The sequence below is a fragment of the Zootoca vivipara genome, chromosome 8 (assembly GCF_965207765.1).
Source record: "Zootoca vivipara chromosome 8, rZooViv2.hap1.1, whole genome shotgun sequence".
In the NCBI taxonomy this organism is placed as follows: domain Eukaryota; kingdom Metazoa; phylum Chordata; class Lepidosauria; order Squamata; family Lacertidae; genus Zootoca; species Zootoca vivipara.
Genome location: NC_142591.1, coordinates 82622288 through 82639596, shown reverse-complemented (window position 1 = coordinate 82639596; position 17309 = coordinate 82622288). Strand labels below are relative to the sequence as shown.

General features: G+C 46.4%; 1 protein-coding gene across 1 annotated transcript in view; it reads left to right on the top strand.

Annotated features, from left to right (window-relative positions):
- The first annotated feature begins 1580 nt into the window (after positions 1 to 1580).
- The window catches only part of PTP4A3 (protein tyrosine phosphatase 4A3), a 98324-nt gene continuing 82595 nt past the window's right edge, over positions 1581 to 17309 (top strand). Inside the window, exons 1-2 of the mRNA XM_060277567.2 lie at positions 1581 to 1756; positions 16103 to 16225. The gene's annotated coding sequence lies outside the window, so the exon portion shown is untranslated. The remainder of the gene's footprint in view (positions 1757 to 16102; positions 16226 to 17309) is intronic.

Sequence of the window (17309 nt, the reverse complement as noted above, 5' to 3'; positions counted from 1 at the left end):
CATGATTTATAGGCAGACGGACAGGCTAAGACAAGGACCCTCCGCCCTGGAGCGGCAAGCTTTGGCAGCTTTTAAATCACCCCTCCCTCCACAGTAGTGACCCCCCTCCAATTGGAGACGATTCACTTAGCATCGGAAATGCACGCTCAAGCATAACTTAGGAAATTATAAGGCTTTCCCCCTTTTCCTTTCCTTTTTAGCTGCTGTTTGACCTGCCAAGGCTTGGTTCCGGTGCTGACCCAACATAACGGCACCAGAATCCTAGAAGCCTCATGCTACCCCAGAACCACCATCACCACCAACCCCAGGATACTTGCAAACATATCATTCTCCTCCTCCTCCATCACCCCAGTCCTTGGGACAACATGGTTTGGGGCAGAAGGCAGGTGACTCCTAACCTCAGGGTCCTCAGTCTTAAGCCACGTGCAAAAAGTTCTGTGCGAGAGAGGAGAAAAAAATAGAATTAAGGAAAAATGGCCTGTGAATATATGCTCACCCTATTCAAATCTGTTAACTGGCAATAGCTAACATGGTGACTCCCCCTCCTGCTTCTTTTTAAACAGCAATATGACAGGCAGAAGTCCAAAAGGTTCAGAGAGACACCTCCATCAACTGTGTCTTCAGTACTTGAGCAAAATGTGTTTGTGTCTACCTACATTAAAAAAAAAAAGATCAAGGGCTTTCCCACTTCCTTTTTAACAGCAATATGCCAGGCAGAAAGCCCAACAGGTTAAAAGAGACGCCTCCAAAACTGTGTCTTCTTTTTGTATATACATTTTATTTTATTTTTCTGTTTCGCAACTTAAAAGACACATTTTACATCCTTAAGATATCAATGACTTCCTTTCTTCTCTTTCCATGGTTCATTTTATATATCATAAATCTTACAAAAACTATACCATACAGTATTCCATTACTGCATCCATCAAGTTTACACTGTTGAATTTATCTATATTGTTCTAAAATACTAATTCAATTAATATGTATTTTATTTCATGAAGTTTATAATGCGAATGTTTTATTCATAATTTTGTTCTGAAGCTTCTGAATTTGTCATGCCTAATAAAGGTTATTGATTTGATTTGATTTGTTGAATTTATCCTAATGGTGCCAGAGTTTCCTATATAGTCAATAAACGTTTTCCAATCTTCTTTAAACTTATGTTCTTCTGTGTTTTCAGTACTTGAAAAGTGTGTGTTTGTTTCCGGGGTTTTCTCACTTCCTTTTTACAGCAATATGCCAGGCAGAAGTCCAACAGGTTAAAACCGCCTCCATCCACTGCGACTTCAATGCTTTAGGAGTGAGAGAGTGAATGAGTATGCAATTTTTGTGTGGTTTTGCATGTGTGTGTGTGTGTGGGGGGGAAATTGGCCTGACCTGTTGGATTTCTGCCTGCAGGCGCGAGAGGCTCCCTCTCCCTCCTTTCCCACAGTTTCCCCTCCCCTCGTCTTACTTCTGATTGGCTCCTCCGCCTCCCTCCCCTTGCCAGTCCCTTCGCGGAAAAGGAGGGCGGGCGGGCGCGCGCTGATTGGCTCCGGCTGGCTCTCTGTTTCTCCCTCCCACGCCGCACACCCGCCCCTGTGCGGCCGGCCGCGCGCTGCCGTGGAACGCTGAGCCCGGCGCGCGCACGCGCGCACGCCGCCCTTTCTCTCTCTCACTCTCTCTCTTTTTCCCCGGGTCTGGCATGCGGGAGCCGCGAGGCTGCGTTGCTGTTGCTGGGGCGGCCGGCTGGCTTGCAAGGCAGCGGGCAAATCAGGTCAGTGGAAGCTGGGCTGTGTGCATCAGTGGGGGGGGGGGTCTCCCCGCCTTTATCCTCCCCCTTCGCTTGCAAATAAGAGTCGCACCGCGTTTTACGGCATTGCAGTGCCTATGTGTTTTGCAATCTATTGTAATAAGTCCATGCAGCTGCATTGCATCGTCTGTGCGTTTGCTGCAACACGCGCGCATTGCTGTTTTTGCGCCTTGTGTGTCTCCTTCCGCCCGGCAACGGCATTGTGTGCGCTGCAAAGGCAAGGGCGCCTCGCGCGCACGTTGAAGAAGAGAGGCTCCGTCTGCAGTTGCAATGCATGCCCCTTGTCTGCGTTGCATTTCGCTGCGCGCGCACGTGCCGCCGCCGCCGGCGTCAGGTCCCCAGCCAGGTCGGGTTGCAAGAACCTCAAAACGCATGCATCGTTGCAAGAAGGGAAGGCGCCGCCACGGAAGAGGGTGCGTCGCGAAAGCGTTGGGCGGGGCTGCAAAACGGCAAGCGAGAGAGAGAGAGAGAAGAGATTTTGCAAAATTAAAAAAAATGGCTCGTACGTGTTTCTGACGTGCAGGAGAGGAGTGGCGGGGTGAGGGAGGGCGCGCGCCTGTGCCATGCGGTGGACTCAAGAAACGGGGGGGGGCGGGGGTGGAAGCAGGCGATCCTGCAGATAATTCCCCCCCCCCGGCCTCCGCCTTCACTCTCGCCCCCTGGCTTTCCAGAGTGCACAAGCGGGTGAGGTGAAGGTTGAAAGAGGATCGCTGCTGTGGGGAGAAAGGGTGGCTGTGGCCCATGCAACCCACAGACAGTTTGCATGCTAGTTCTTTGTGACCAAGCGCACCTTTTCCTTCATCCTGGATTGCACCAGCCTTGCGCCACCTGTATGATTCTCCATAAATGCAAAGGACCTGATTTTGGGGTTGGGGACGGGGGATTTTCTGGAGGGCAGAAAGCTGCTCTTCATTTTAAGTGCTGCCTCCTTTACGAACCCGTAGCGCATGGAATGTGGGCTGTGGGCATCCATGTGGCAACGGGTTGGCGTGAGATGCACCCAACTGGCCTGTGGGGTTCCTCTTTGCTCTTCCAGGCCTGCTGCCTGCAGGATGCATTATGTTGCTGCGCATGGATAGGGAAGGCCCAGTTCAGTTCATACTGAACACCACAGAGACGGACGTTTTCCATGTCCTCCATGCGCTGATCGAGCTGTCTGGCTCAGTCTTGAGGTTTGCAGCCAATAGGGGAAACTTTAGTTTAAGAGCATAAGGAGAGCTCTGCTGGACCAGGCCAGCATCCTGTTCTCACAGTGGCCAAGCAGATGCCCCAGTGAGAAACCAGCAAGCAGGATTTGAGCCCAATAGTAGTGGAAACCTGTGGTTTCCAGCAACTGGCATTTGGGAGCATTACTAACTGGCATAGCCACCGTGGCTTTTAGCCACCCACTGCCCTCTCTCCGTGAATGGGTATTATAATATTATTATTAATTTCACTTCTATACCGCTTTACATTTCAAGGGAAAATCCAGAATAAAACAAATTCTAGCGTCAAAGGAAAATATTTCAGATCCTTCTCTAAGTGAGGGTGGTGGCCACCCTTCCTCGTGTGAGTTCTATAGTTTTAACCATGGGTATGCAACTTAAGGCCCGTGGGCTGGATCCGGCTCAATCGCCTTCTCAATCTGGCCCGCGGACGGTCTGGGAATCAGCGTGTTTTTACATGAGTAGAATGTGCCCTTTTATTTAAAATGCACCTCTGGGTTACTTGTGGGGCATAGGAATTGTGTTTTTTTCCCTTTCCAAAATATAGTCCAGCCCCCCTCAAGGTCTGAGGGACAGTGGACTGGCCCCCTGCTGAAAAAGTTTGCTGAACCCTGGCTGTGTGCCATGTGAATAATTAGTAATAGAGTAATTTCATTTCTATGCTGCTTTATATTATAAAGGGAAAAAAGTGCAAAAAAATCCCTTGTGTGTGTGACTGGCAGGGGTCCAATGGCGACCATGTGGAGATCTCTGGGTGGCTGGTTGGCAACTGACATTTCCACCTGGCTGCCACCTCCATCTTTCATAAGCAGGTCAGCAAAAGAGCTTGAAGACGAGGGCTAGCTGCCTGAGAAACAGTTTCTATCCAAATGCAATTTTGGTTTTAAATGCAGTGTAAGGTAGTCTCTATGGGAGGATATTGTATTTAATTATGGGGTATCAGAGTCTGGGGGGGGGCTAATCAGGATGGGATAGCAGGCTTGCTGGTTTTTGAATGTCTGATGTAGAGTTTTTTCAATTTCGTTCGTTCTGTATGGGACAATGACAATAAAGGTTATCTATTACTGTATCTACTCATTGCATTTAAATGCCGCCTTTTCCTCCAAGGACTACATGGTTCACACCCACCCACCCCTATAATGACCGACTCCAGAGTCACCCAGTGAGGTTCATGATGGAGTGGGGGGTTTGAACCCCGATCTCCCAGTTCGTAGTCCAACGCTCTAACCACTACACACACACACCCGGCTTCCTAGAAGACTTCTGCTATGGGGCAGCGCTATAAATCAAGTAGGCAAATAAATATGGTCGAAAGCCTAATGCCTCTTAAGAGAAGGGCTTGAAATATTCTCCTTGAAGCCTGAATTTATTTTATTCTGGATCGTTTTATTTGCTGGTTTAATGTGTGTGAACTGCTTTGAGGTTTTTTTCCTTTATAAAGTGAAATAGAAATGTAACGAATAATATTAATAAATCCCATTGGAGGGGGGGGGGAGCCGCCTAGACTTTCTGTGGTGGTGACTATAGGTTTTAGGTGCCATTTGGCGATTATCTTATATGCCTGAGTTTCTAACACTGCCCCTTTTTCAGCTCCAGATTTGGAGCAGGAAATTTTCCAGGTTTTTAATTTTTCTGTGCAAGGTTTTCCATTTCATGAGTTCGTTAGTAGCAATGAGTGGGTGCCCGCTGCTACTGCAATATCTGGCAAGCTTGGCCACTGCAAAGTTTTTTAGCTTTGTTTACTTGTTGTTGTTGTTTAGTCGTTTAGTCGTGTCCGACTCTTCGTGACCCCATGGACCATAGCACGCCAGGCACTCCTGTCTTGCACTGCCTCCCGTAGTTTGGTCAAACTCATGTTCGTAGCTTCGAGAACACTGTCCAACCATCTCATCCTCTGTCATCCCCTTCTCCTTGTGCCCTCCATCTTTCCCAGCATCAAGGTCTTTTCCAAGGATTCTTCTCTTCTCATGAGGTGGCCAAAGTATTGGAGCCTCAGCTTCACGATCTGTCCTTCCAGGGAGCACTCAGGGCTGATTTCCTTAAGAATGGATAGGTTTGATCTTCTAGCAGTCCATGGGACTCTCAAGAGTCTCCTCCAGCACCATAATTCAAAAGCATCAATTCTTCGGCGATCAGCCTTCTTTATGGTCCAGCTCTCACTTCCATATATCACTACTGGGAAAACCATAGCTTTGTAAAACAAACACACCAAGTTGGATTACTCTAGGGCAGGGGCGGCCAACTTCCAAGAGACAGTGATCTACTCACAAGAGTTAAAAACTGGCAGTGATCTACCCCCTTTTGGGGGGTTCAGGTCAAAGTTGAGCTTTTTAAAGAAGGAAAGCCGTGTTTTGGGGGTTCACGTAAAAGTTGTTGAGCTTCTTTAGGAAGGAGGAAAGCAACATTGAGGTTTGTTTGTTTTTTAGGAAGGAAAGCCCTATTTTTGGTGGTTCAGGTCATTTTAGGGGTGCAGGGCAAAGGTGTTGAGTTTTTTTAGGGGAGCCAAAGTTTTTTAGCTTCTTTGGGGGGGGGAGCCACTGATCTACCGGTGATCTACCACAGGCGTCCAGTGATCTACCGGTAGATCACGATCTACCTGTTGGACATGCCTGCTCTAGGGGATCAGAAAATTTCCCCATGCAAGCCTAGTTTGTATAGACAGTTTCCCCCCCCCCCAAAAAAGCCCACGTCACTGAAACTGGAGAAGGGGGTTCATTTGGATGCTGGGCGGGCAGAGGGAGATTCCTGCACAAGCATCGCAAGATAACAGTGAAAGCATTTTGGGTTGCACAGTTGACATGCTTTTAGTAAATGTGGCAAAAGGCTAGGAACTGTTAATGACTTCTGAGCCCTTAGCACACATTTCCTGCATCCTTTCAAACGTTCTTCACAGCCGGTCTAGAACAGAAGTACATAATAATAATAATAATAATAATAATTTATTTATACCCCACCCATCTGGCTGCTTTTCCTCAGCCACTCTGGGCTGCTCCCAACAGAATATTAAAAAACATGATCAAACATTAAACACTTCCCTAAACAGGGCTGCCTTCAGATGTCTTCTAAAAGTCAGGTAGTGGTTTACTTCCTTGACATCCGATGGGAGCAGGGAGCATGTCGTCCTGCGGATGTTATTGAACGCCATCTCCCATCAGGCCTAGCCAGGGATGCTGGTATTTTGAGCCCTGCAGCACAGAATCCTAGAGTTGGAAGGTATCCCCAAAGGTCATCTAGTCCAACCCCCTGCAATGCAGGAATCTCCGCTAAAACAGCCATGACAGATGACCATCCAACCTCTACTTAAAAATCCACACCGTGATCAACTCCCACCCAGAAACCAATGTCCCCACTGTGGAAGGACGTGTGGATCCAGAATTGGCCTCCACAGTCACTTACGGACCCATTGTTAAAATTGTGTTTATGGAAGACAATCTTACTCGGCTATGAGGGATCGCCAAAGAAAGAAAAAGAAGAAGAAAAACATCCAAGGGAGGAGAGTCCACCACCTCTCATGGGAGACTGTTCCACTGTCAAACAGCTCCTACTGTCAGAAAGTTTCCCCTGCATGTTAAGTTGGAATCTCCTGCCTTGTAACTTGAAGCCATGGGTTTGAGTCCAGCCCTCTGTAGAGCAGGAGAAAACAAGCATGCCACTTTTTCCATGGGACAACCCTTGCACTATTTGAAGATGGCTATCCTATCTCCTCTCAGTCTCCTCTTTTCCAGGCTAAACATACCCAGCTCCCTCAACCGTTCCTCATCAGGCTTCGTTTCCTAAGGGGCTTGTGTGTATGTGTGTGCCTTATTATACCATTAGTTCAAGGGCTCTCGAGGATTTCTGTTAGAGGAGATGCTGAGGATCGAACCTTTGACCTGCTTGCAGGGCAGATAAGCCTACCATTGAGCTATGGCCCTTCTTAGCACCTGGAGGTTCCTAATGCTTGGTCTTGAACAGTGTTTCCCAAAGTTGGGTCTCCAGCTGTTTTCAGGACTACAACTCCCATAATCCCTAGCTAGCAGGACAAGTGGTCTGGGATGATGGGGACTGTAGTCCAAAAAAAACCCACAGCTGAAGACCCAGGTTTGGGAAACACTGGTTAGGAAGGTTCACGTTTCTTAAAGTGAAAGGTGAGAACCCTTCCAGTTTCTCCGACATTTTGGTGAAATCATGTTACCCGCTTAAGCCCTAGGTGCAGAATCTGGCATGCGGACCTCCAAACCCTTTGGGTGCTTTTTCTTTCCTTAAAAAGCATTGCCGTCGAAGGTCTTCGCGTGTAATTCACCCTACGCTGTCTGCAGACGGCGTTAAGCGCCAATTGGGCACCGTGGGAGACCTAGAAGTGGGTGTCTGCGCATCAAAAAGAATGGCTGTGAGTCAGGGGGCTGGCTTTGAACTCCTTGGCAGCTGTAGCCTCTATGTGTCCGACGCCTTGCTCTTAAATCCCAGGGTTAAGGAGAGAAAAGGCATTTCTGGGAGTTGGCTTTGCAGCTGTGGCGTCTGTATCGCAAATGTCTCCTGGAAAAGCAAGCCTGGGAATAAGCAGGGATGATAGGAGCTCAGCTCACACAGAAGAGGGAAGAGATGCGGCAGGACAACCACCTGATGGAGATAATAGAATCACAGAGTTGTAGAGTCGGAACGGATCTCCAGAGTCATCTAGTCCAACCCTCTGCAATGCAGGAATCCTGCCCCAAAGCCTTTCCCTGGGTGGGCTCGAACCACCAGCCTTCTGGTTAACAGTCAGAGATTCTCTTGACACATTAATTATAATTATAATTATAATTTTTATTTATACCTGCCCTTCCCGGTTTAAAAACCGGGCTCAGGGTGGCTAACAGCAAATATACAACATTGATTAAAATGTGACTTAAAAACAGCATAAAATGCAACAAAAAATGCAGCATCAATATCAATAAAATTCAAAAATTCAGGGGTCATGGGGGGGGAACCCCAGTCAGTAGACATCAAACGATCACCAGGGCTAACTGGCCAAGTTGGTTCTACTAGGGCCAGCAAGGAGACCAGGGAAGAATTTAAATGTGGGGTCCCAGAAAGGGAAAGTAATAGTACCACTGTATTCCGCTCAGATCAGACCTCACCTGGAGTACTGTGTCCAGTTCTGGGCACCACAGTTCATGAAGGATACTGACAAGCTGGAACGTGCCAGAAGAGGGCAACCAAAATGGTCAAAGGCCTGGAAATGATGCCTTATGAGGAATGGCTTAGGGAGCTGGGTATGTTTAGCCTGGAGAAGAGAAGGTTAAGGGGTGATATGATACCGGTAGCCATGTTCAAATATATAAAAGGATGGCATATAGAGGAGGGAGAAAGGATGTTTTCTGCTGCTCCAGAGAAGCGGACATAGAGCAATGGATTCCAACTACAAGAAAGAAGATTCCGCCTAAACATTAGGAAGAACTTCCTGACAGTAAGAGCTGTTTGGCAGTGGAATTTGCTGCCAAAGAGTGTGGTGGAGGTCTTTAAGCAGAGGCTTGACAGGCATATGTCAAGAATGCTTTGGTGGTGTTTCCTGCTTGGCAGGGGGTTGGACTGGACGGCCCTTGTGGTCTCTTCCAACTCTATGCTTCTATGAAAGGGAAAGGGAATAGAGGATCAGGCTAATTCACATTGTGCCACCTGTGGGATGCTCCAGCTCTGGGTTTTCTGCATCAGCCAGGGGCTTGCATTACAAACTCGCTCCCTCCCATCTCTGGTTTTGTTGAGCCATGGGAGCTGTGGGTTTGTTTGATGCTCAGGGGCGCAAACGGCACCTGCATCCGCAAATGATACTACATTTCCGTGAGAGCGCATGTCGATTGGAACCTCGGTTCCCATGCAAGATGTGCTGAGCGTTCAGTGATGCTTCATCGCCCTCTCTTTAGCTTACCTGCATGTTGTTCCGCATTTCATCTCCCAAGACCTGCAAAATCAGCAAATAAATTTGCCAGGTGACTGGCTCCACCGCATCCAGAGCCATCACATCACTAATCCGTGATGTGATGCCCTCATGGTTCGCATGTTCACTCCAGCGCCGAAGATTGGTATACATCTGATGTTTAGAAAACAGCTCTGTTAATTTGTCAAATGTTCGCATCTCACCGTAAAGTGCGATTTGGGCCCTGTATGTTTATAAAAGCAGGTATACCCTTCCCACGGGTAGACATTGCCAAATGAGTTTGGATCCTGCATTATTTGTTCCCTATTTAAAGTTGCTGAGGCCATATATCTTAATGTGCACCTATCCTGTCCGGTGCTTGTCCCCTAATGGGGTGTAACTTGCTGACACCATTTAACCAAGGCATGTCCGAAGTCTGGCCCGGGGGCCTAATCCTGCCCGCTGGTCAGTTTAATCCTGCCCCTGTGGCAGTTTATTTCAAGGGTGAAATCCAAAAGGTCAGCAACTTCAATCCCCCCCCAAAGGTCAACAACTGCGGGAGATTCCCCCCCCCCAAAAGCTCAACACTTAAATACTTCAATTCTAAAATGAGCTCAACAACTTTCAAATATCTTGTGTTGATTTTTGCTGAGCTGCTTGGCTAAACTGGAAAGCTTGATTAACAACAACAACAACAAATTTATTTATACCCCGCCCATCTGGCTGGGTTTCCCCAGCCACTCTGGGTGGCTTCCAACAAAATATTAAAATACAATAGTCTATTAAACTTTAGAAACCTCCCTAAACAGGGCTGCCTTCAGATGTCTTCTAAAAATCTGGTAGTAGTTGTTCTCTTCGACATCTGGTGGGAGGGCGTTCCACAGGGCAGGTGCCACTACCGAGAAGGCCCTCTGCCTAGTTCCCTGCAACTTGGCTTCTCGCAGCAAGGGAACTGCCAGAAGCCCCATGGCGCTAGATCTCAATGTCCGGGCGGAACGATGGGGGTGGAGACACTCCAACAGGGATACTGGACTGAGGCCGTTTAGGGCTGGAAAGGTCAGCACCAACACTTTGAATTGTGCTCAGAAACGTACTGGGAGCCAATGTAGGCCTTTCATGACCTGTGTTACGCGGTCTCAGCGGCCGCTCCCAGTCACATTGTGGCTTTGCTTGCTTTCCCTTATGGCACAATTCTTAAATCTCAACCCCTTGCAATGCAGGACTGTGCAGCTGCCCCATACGGGGATCAAACCTGCAACCTTGGCATTATCAGCACCAGGCTTTCTATGTCCCTGACTCAGTCGTCCTCTCCCACACCTGATTATCTGCTCCATAGCCATGCTTCTACCTCTGTTAGAAACCTTTGATGTAGTCACAATTTCATTCCTACCTTTGGGAAGCTCATTTCCGAACCTTGCAGGGTCCTCTCCAGCCTGTCGATTACTAATTTCTGCTGTTGCTGGAAGAACGACGGCTTCTCCCGGGGTGCGGGGAGAATGGATACTTCATTCTCTCCAAAATTGATGTCATCATTGGATGTAATCAGACAGAACATTTGAAGCCACTTTCTCCCTCCGCTCGTTCCATCCCGCGCTGCCAGCAAGCTCTCCCTCATAATAACCTGAAGCTAATTCTCCTCACTCTTGCCGTAGAGCTGGAGTGGAATGCATTATTTGCAAAGATGACACTCATTTGAGCAAATTTCCTATTTGGGTTTTTGCGTATTTCCTATTTGGGTTTCTTATTTCGTTTCCCCCATCACGACCTCTTCCCCATGGCCCTCCTTTTTTAGTGCTGTTTTTCAAATTTGTTTGAAGTTGATGATGAATTTTCCCGTAGCAAAATGGAAGCCAGTCATAGGAGGTAGAGGATAGCAAATGCTGGACAGAGAAACAAGTTTCCTGTATCTGTACTCGGACATTAAAACTCCCCATTGATTTATTTTTTAAGACTCCAAATTGCTTTTTTTCTCCCCATGTAAGCATAACAGTTTTGCAATCTCCCAGCTCGTTTGTAGTTCTGCAAGTCTGCCCACTACGCTTGCCAAAGAGTCTGCTGTCCTTCGTTTCTCTCGCTTCTCCAATATATAATTCTAAAATTGCATTGGGTGGGAGGGGATATTGGATTTATTTTCACCCTCTGTTCATGTCCACCACTAGCTTCAATTTAGTGTCTTGCTGTCTAAATTGTCCTCTTTTCTTTGTTTCCAGGTGTCTTTGTAATTGCGGGTAGAGGGGAGCAGAATTCATTGTACCGTCCTGCATGCCGTGCATAAGTTTTACAAACCTGTTGCCTCTTCCTCTCCTCTCCTCTAAACTAAAAACACCCCGTGCTCTGCAGCCTGTTCTCGTTGCAGAGCCACTGCACTCAATCGAGGTGCAGGGATGTCTTTATGCTGTTTGCAACGTCACTTTCTAATTGCAAGCTTGGCGTCCTTGTTGCGCAGTGGGGAGGAAAGCTTGGGAAACCTGGGAGGCTCTGTTAATGAGCTGAACTGATTAGTAGTAGCAGCTTATAGCAGGGGAGGACCACTTTGGCCCGGCACTCGAGAACACAGCTCCCACTTTTATCAGGCCTTGAAGAGACAGCTGCAGACTTTTGCGCAGGGCAACAGATGCTGGTTTCAGGAGGTGCTTTCTCCCTCTTTTTGTCTGGAGATACGAATGATGCTTTTGATGCCTTTCTACTTGACGAGAGCCCCCACTGAAAACAGTCAGACTTACTGCGGACTTATAGCAGGCGTAGGAGGGCAGATGTTCTTGTGGCGCAAGCTTTTTCGAAAGTCAGGCGTGGTATTTTGCAGCCCTCTTCCGGAGAACGGAGCAGGCTGGCTTAGTTTTGGAAACTCCTGCATAATAATAATAATATAATTTATTTTTATATCCTGTCCATCTGGCTGGGTTTCCCATGTAAATGCAAGGTGGGAAAAGATGGGCGCATCGCAAGCTTGTGGAGTTCACCAATGCGCAATTTCTCTTCGCCCTAGCAGATCTCCAGCTTAGAGAAACCTTCCATGCTAGCTGCGGCAATGCGATCCACCATTAGTTTTCCTGCGCAGCCAGGCATCTGGTCCCTACAAAAATAAAGGCTTCTGTGTGTGACATGTAAAGAGTAAAAATGCCCCCCCCCCAACTAAGAGCACATGTCAGGATTAATCCATCTCTGAGATTCCATACTACCCATTCCGCATTTGTAAGCGCTGTATTGTTTCCACTTTGGAACTCCCTGCCTATTGAGATCAAGCAGGCCCCTTTCCTGTACTCTTTTCAGCGCCTGCTAGAAACATTCAGATTTTTTAGACAAGCCCACCCAGATGCTTAGAAAGTTCAGGTAATTTTAAGATTCAGGTAGGTAGACGTGTTGGTCTGACACAGTCGAAATAAGTGAAGTGTGTGTGTGTGTGTGTGTGTGTGTGTGTGTGTGTGCACACGAAAGCTTATACCCAGAAGAAACTTAGTTGGTTTCTAAGGTGCTACTAGTCAATTTTTTTTAAAAAAAAATTATTCAGGTAATTTTAATCTGTTTTAGCACCTTAACTGTGATGGTTGTGGATTTTTCTTGATTTTCTCATTTCATCTTTTTTTAAAAAAACTGCTTTGAGGTTTTATTTACAATCAGGTGGTATGTACATTTTATTGAATGAATGAATGAAGTTACTTTATTATGGTCACAGACCAGCATAAGCAAAACTTCTAAATAAATAGCACATTTTATTAAATATGTAATTGCATCTTTCATTGAATGTTGGACACGCCTGTTCACCTTGGCTTTTGATGCTGAAGGTGTACTTTTAGGACTCGCTGCATTTTTATAATGTAGAGTTGTTTTAAGCAGTTTTTAATATGACCTTTTAATATTGATGTGTCTTAATTCTTGTAGCTCGCCCTGGGACCTTAGGGTGAAGCGCGGGTAATAAATTGTAATTATTATTATTTGTGCCTATGTTCTCATTTTGTTTTCAATTTCTCTTTTATAGAGGTGCATTTTCGCTTTGCAAAATAAATGTTTAAAAAAGGGCTCTTTGAATCTCTCTGCAGTCCAAAGGCTTCGAAGAGGCCAAATGTTTGAATACATGGTTTGTTCCCCAGTAACTTTCCTCAGCCCCCTGCCCTAGTCTTAGAGAGACCTGACCTCTTGAATCGCAAGGGAAGAAAACACTTGACTAGACGGCAATATTTTTGGGTTACTGCGGGAACTCTCCTGTGATGCTGAGCTGCAAAGTCCTGAAAACGTTCCCAGGAAGTGACCTGGCCAGAGATTGCATAAATTTATTTCGTAGCTGCAATTCTTAAGAAAATGATTTGTTTTTTTAAAAACCACAACCTTATTTGTCATCTCTTTGCAAGCTACTTTGATTTAAATCACCAAAGGACCCCCTCTCCGCAACAGAAACTGGAGATTACATTTTCCTTCCCATTATATATTAGTACGGTGGTTCTCAAAGGGTGTGGCAGGAGAGGATGGCAAGTTTGATGGGAAGATTCAAGGACATTCAAAGAAACATTTAGACGTTTCTGTGTAGTATATTACAGGCAACTCCCCGTTTATGTGCGGGTTACGTCCCGAGGCACGCACGTTTACGGGAAATCACATACGTTTTGAAATGCCATTCGGAAAGCCTGCAAACACCCTCTAAGCCTCTGGAAACCCTCGAAAAACCCTTCAAAAAACCAGCAGCACAGGCCTCAATGGTCAGTACAAGGACCCCCGGGATTGCACTTGCAAAGGCTTGTGGGATCACTAGGCGCTGTTTTCACACATTTTTTGACGTTTCTGGCCTATTTTGGGGGCTTTTGCAATTTTTAAAGTCACTTTCGGGTTCAGCGTTCGTGCGTGGCTGCGCATAAATTGGTCTTTGCTCATATTTTTTATTTATTTTCAGAATATGAATAAGCATCTTTTCAAAATGAGAGCAAAGAGCGTCAAGTGATACTGAGGGCAATCCGAGTTGTGATCCAGATTCGCTGTTCAAAAGGAGCGCTAGAGATGACTCTTTTATAATTATATTTTGGAAATGGTTCATGTTCTTAAGTAGCTGCATTTTTTGTACTTTCTGGGTGTCCCATGGTAGTATTATAAAGTCGCTGCGTTCTATGTTATAAATCAAGCATTGCTAAGAGTTGCTGCTTTTCTGTTTTCAAGTGCATTTCTTATCAATAAAAAAAAAATGGTGTGGTGCAAGCAAATTTTTATTCCGAAAATGTGGTCCTGAGAATAAAGTTTGAGAACCACTGTATTAGCATATGCTTAAGTCCCACTGGCTTAATTGATAGAAGTTAGTTGAAAATAAAGTTAACCTCCACTGCTTTCAAAGAGAGTTAGTCATATCAGGCTGTATTGGGGGGCCAGTGTTTCTCTATGAGACACAGTATGGCCATAATTCAACGGGACGTTAGGGCTATTTAAATACCACTGATTCCTGTGAGCGATTAAAGCAAACTCCTGTTTCTCTCCCTCTGAAGTCATTGCAAGTTTAAAATGACTTTACTTGTGTCTTAAAGCAATCATGATGTTCGGTTGACAGGAATAAATGCTTATAACTTGATGCAACAACGCAAGACCTATTTTGTCCCCTTTCTTTCACAAAGAAGCAAACCAAGTTCACTAAACTGATCTAGGGGTCGATCCACACCATTGCTGAGTTAGCTCAGCCATAGTTTAGTGTGGTGTCCGAACGGGTAAACCGTGGCTTGCAATCAGGCAGCAAACCTAGAATGAGAAACCAACAGTGTTAGAAACTCAGATATATAAGCAAAGTGGCTCCATAAACCAAGGTTGCACTCTCGAAAACGAAATGTCTAGTTGCTATTTTTGGGTCATCACATCGCTCTAAAGTCTTATTTTTCAAGTGAAAAATGAGGGGGCACTGATTCTGATGAACGTGGCTCTGCTAGGGATTGCAATCTGTGTTTCTTGCTTGTAACTAGCCTCTTCCTGTTGGGCTATATTGCTGTAGGTTGTTTTGCAAGTATTGCCTCACCTGACTCGACAGCTTTCACCATAGCATCCCGTAAGGTGAGATCATGGGCTCCCGCAGAACAGAAACCTGTTGGGGATGATTCTCACTCGACTGCTTAAACGTAGGGACAAGAGTGTTCCCATATCAAAATAGAATGTAACATGCAAAACCTTGTGTGCTCTGAACAGTTTTCCTGTGTTTAGAAACCTTGCCGTGAAGCAGAGCCCCTGAGTCTTCTTACTTAACTGCAGGAAATGCATGTGTGTCATCTGCAACCCGTAGCAATTTTTGAGTGTCTCCATGTTGTTGTCTGTCATAGAATCTCAGGCTGTATTCATGCCCATCTTTAAAAAGTCAAGTGTGTGTCTCTTTCTCAGCAGCCATCCATGTACATTCTGCTCTCCCTGCAAATCCGTATTTTAACTTGGGATTGTGCTAAATGCATTTGCCTCGCAGCTTCGTAAAGAATCTTTGTGGCAAAAAAGAAAAAGAGCAGGGTGGTTTTAAATATATGTTTTGGGACACCAGGATTTCTGCAGTGTTAATTCTGCTAACCTTGGCTGCCTCGTGCAGCAGGAGGCAATATCTAGTGCACTATCTACTTTGGTCTGTAACTGGCAGTGATGTGCTTGAGAACAGCAAGATCAGAAAAAGTGAGCCAAGTTAGGTGGTTAGGGCAGAGGTGGATTTTAAAGATAATCCTAAAGATCCATCCTAGCAGATATTATTATTATTTATTATTATTATTATTATTATTATTATTATTATTATTATTATTATTATACCCCGCCCATCTGGCTGGGTTTCCCCATCTACTCTTGGCAGCTTACAGCATATCTAAAAACATAATAAAAAGGTAAAGGGGCCCCTGACCATCAGGTCCAGTCGTGTCCAACTCTGGGGTTCCGGTGCTCATCTCGCTCTATAGGCCGAGGGAGCCAGCGTTTGTCCGCAGACAGCTTCCAGGTCATGTGGCCAGCATGACAAAGCTGCTTCTGGCGAACCAGAGCAGCGCACGGAAACGCCGTTTACCTTCCCGCCGGAGCGGTCCCTATTTATCTACTTGCACTTTGATGTGCTTTCCAACTGCTAGGTGGGCAGGAGCTGGGACCGAGCAACGGGAGCTCACCCCGTTGCAGGGATTGAACCGCTGACCTGATCAGCAAGCCCTAGACTGTGTGGTTTAACCCACAGCGCCACCTGGGTCCCCAAAAACATAATAACAACAATAATAATACAAATCATTGTTCCTGTTGTCAATATCTTTACAGGCGTGGGGCTTGGATGGTGACCTGGGAAACTGCTGAGCATGGAATTTGTTGGAGGGAGATGAATTTCCTGCTCCCGGCATTTGAGTCTGTTGGGAGCTTTCTCGGATGCGTGTGCTGATTTAGGTAAGTAACTTTTATTTTTATTACTTATGTTTTTATTATTAAAACAACATGGTTGTGGTCCACGCTGCCTCTGGAGCACACCTGACGCCGTTCCTATGCGCAGGCCCCGTGTTGACGGAGTTTTGACTTCTGCGCATCTTTCCTTCGCTTGTCGTTTTGGGTCCAGCCCACGGTCAGCATTCTGGGCAACGGTTCAAGGGCATTTCCTGTCTTGACTCTGCGCCGTTAGAGAAGGAGAAAGAGTTTTGAAACGCGGTTCCCTGTGTGTTGGTCTTCAGAGGTATTTTTACCAACCTGAAGGTGCGTCATGTTCCTAAGGGCCAAAAGCAGGGGGCCCTGCGCCCAAATGTGGCCCTCTGGGCTTCTGTGCCTGGCCCTCCTTTGGCTTCACATCCTCCTTGAGTTTTTCTACCTGGCTGGAAGGTGTTCTTGAGCTCTGGTCATGCATTCCTCCCCCCCATATGAAGAATAGAGGTGTTTGAGTTTGTTGAAACAACCCCAGTGAAAAATGATTTTTAAAATCACATTTGTTGCTGTGCTGAATTTTGCCTCTGAGATCTGGCCCCTGGAAGGTTACCCAGGTGTGGGTGTGTGGCCCTTGATCTTAAAGTCTTCCCCACGACAGGTTTGCACTCATCCTTTGTGACCCTTTTCTATTCCTCCCTTACCCTTTCCTGGCTCCCTCTGTGTCAGGATTCCAGCTTGTATGCAGATCAGGGTAGAGATCACTCTTTTACTGACATGCCTCCGTGGTTGTGGTTGTCTGTGGAAAGTAGCCTACTTAGGGAAAAAACTTCAATTCATTGTCCCACACACTTTTGCCCTCTGGCCCTGGCCATGGCATGTGGCCCTCCGATGGTTTTCAATAAGGGAATGTGGCCCCCGTGGCAAAGAAGGTTCCCCACACATCCAAAATACCCAAGAGTGCTTCCATGTTGTTACATTGCTCGCCTAAGGCGAGCGGAATATTCTCCGGGTTATCAGTCAGGAAGCGCGACGTGATTTCCCCCCCCTGCACAACAAATGGCTTGCTATTTGGTTCCTAGGGGATATTAGCCGTACCTTAACTTTCGTGGGCCTGCCT